Below are 2,294 nucleotides of genomic sequence, written 5' to 3' on the forward strand. Positions count from 1 at the left end.
AGGGAGGGGGCGCCGCCGCCTCCGCTCCAATGAGGGTCGGGGAGGGAGCGGGGCGGGGGCTGGCGGGGAGGAAGCGCGGCCGCCCTTGCCGGGGCCGGAACGCCAGTGCGCACGCGCGGCCGATTTCAAATCCTCACTAGACACCGCCGCCTTGGTTACCGCGCCTGCGTACTGGGGTTCTCCTCGGCGAGGGCCGTGGGGGAGCGGGGGGGGGCACCGCGACGGAAGGATACGCGCCAGGGAGGGGCTGGAGGGGGGCGGCGACGGCGGCGGTTTCGTGGGCCTTTCTAGACCAAACTGGGCTGCGGTGGGGCACGGAGAAGCCGCGAGGCGGCACGCCGCCCTCGGCCGGGCAGCGGCCGACAGCCCCACCTCCCTTTGCCGCGCAAGGCTGAGGCGTGGAGACATGCGCGCTGGCCCTGGGGTACCGGCATCCGCCTAGCCGCGCCGCGCGTGCGCAGGGACTGGAGACCGGCGCTGCAGATGGACGTTTCCGCACCCCCGTGCGGGGTCCTTGCCCTCCGCCGGCCGACCCTCCAGACCTGCGTAGGGAACTGACAGGCCGCACTGCGGTCCCGTCGCTGCTCCAGGGAAAGGACAGAGATGCCAGAAGCCCCCTCTTGTCCATCAGGGTCCTGCGTGCCGCCGGTCACGCTGCGGTGCCTCGTGTCGGCGCCCTCACAAGTGCTCGCCGGCGTCCTCCCGGAGGAGCAGGTCTCACACGCTAAGCCCGGCCGGCCCTGGTCCCTGAGAGGCTGCCAGGAGCGGGGCCCAGGGGTGCCCTGGCAGAACCCTAATCTGCCGGTTTCCTCACAGGCTATTTTAGTTTCATTTAAAAATGACTTTCTATGCAGAAACGGGTGTTAAAACGTTCAGCTTAGCTCACTGGAGCGATTTCCTGAGGCAAGCTTGGCAGTGCTGCCCATCAGAGAAACAGCCCGTGTACGTGGGTGTCGGGCGCGTGGCCTTGGCTGTTCGAGCTGGCACAAGGTTCGCAGGATGCATTGGAGAATTGCCAGGCTGTCTGATCTTTGAGTTCCCCGTGTCCAGGGGATGCTCTGAGCCGGGTCTGACAATAGTATTGTTTGGAATGCAAAGCTAACCACGCAGTCTGTGAGATCCAAAGCAAGCCTGCTTTTGCCATGGGAGCCCAGACTGTCTGCCGGACCCCGCGGACACCCCCACCCCCGCCCGCGTCCTGGCCTGAGTCTGGGGAATGCGTTCCCAGGCCAGGCGACTTCACGGCACCGAGCCAGGGCCCTGAGGCTGTGTGCCTCACTCCCACAGTGCCTGGGCGCCATTCCTGTTAAATGTGTGGGAACAAGGCGTATTTCAAATGGTCTGTTCCTCGTGTGTCAGAGATGAGTCGACGCTACCAAGTGCTTGACGCCTCAAACCTTGTACCGACATGAAAAGTCCCGTGTGTTGCATACTAAGGTTTTTTGCCAGATGATGTTACTTGATAAAAGTGGCTCTTTCGGTTCAGACGTTTTTCAGTACCTGTATATTGTACATGTGGAAATTATGATCAAGTATTAGAACATGTCCAGTTAAATAAACTACAGAAAATCGCACACAAGCAAGTCAGGCGCTATTCTGGAACTCCTTGCTTCCAGTGCCTCAGGCCAAAACCCTTGGAGTCATCCCAGCCTCCTCTGTCTCCATAACCAATACGCCCTCTTGGCTTCACCTTCGGAAACAGCCAAAGCCCTACAGCTACCCTCAGTCCACCCTACCCCCTACCTACACCCCGCTTCAAGCCACCAATATTTTTAGCCTATTTTAAACAGTGCCTTCTAGCTGGTTTCCCCTATTCCATTCTTACCCCTTTAGCATTGTCTCCCTACAGCCACTTGAGTGATCCTTTAAAAAAAGAATGTGGACTTAAAAAATAATAATAAGATCATGCCACTTTTCTGCTCAAAACCCTCTGGTGGCTTTCTTTCTCGCTCAACCTTACTATGATCTACAAGTCCCTGCATTGTCTGGTGCCCTGCCCTATACTAGCCTGATCAAGTCACAAGCCAGTGGGCACACTCCTACCTCAGGGCCTTTGCACTTGCTGTTACATCTGCCTGGGATGCTCTTCCCCGAGATGCCCCTCCCCACTCTCAGGTCTTAGGACTTCCAAGTGGCTCTGTTTAAACTACAAAGCTAGCCTTCAACACTCCCTACTACCCTACCCTGCATTATTTTTCTTAGAATTTATCTCCGTTAGTTTCCTAGGGCCACATAACAAAATACCACAAACCAGATGGCTTAAAACAACAGAAATTTATTCTCTCACAATCCTG

This window comes from Lipotes vexillifer, unplaced genomic scaffold (genome assembly GCF_000442215.2).
Source record: "Lipotes vexillifer unplaced genomic scaffold, Lipotes_vexillifer_v1.1 scaffold1463, whole genome shotgun sequence".
NCBI classification, from domain to species: domain Eukaryota; kingdom Metazoa; phylum Chordata; class Mammalia; order Artiodactyla; family Lipotidae; genus Lipotes; species Lipotes vexillifer.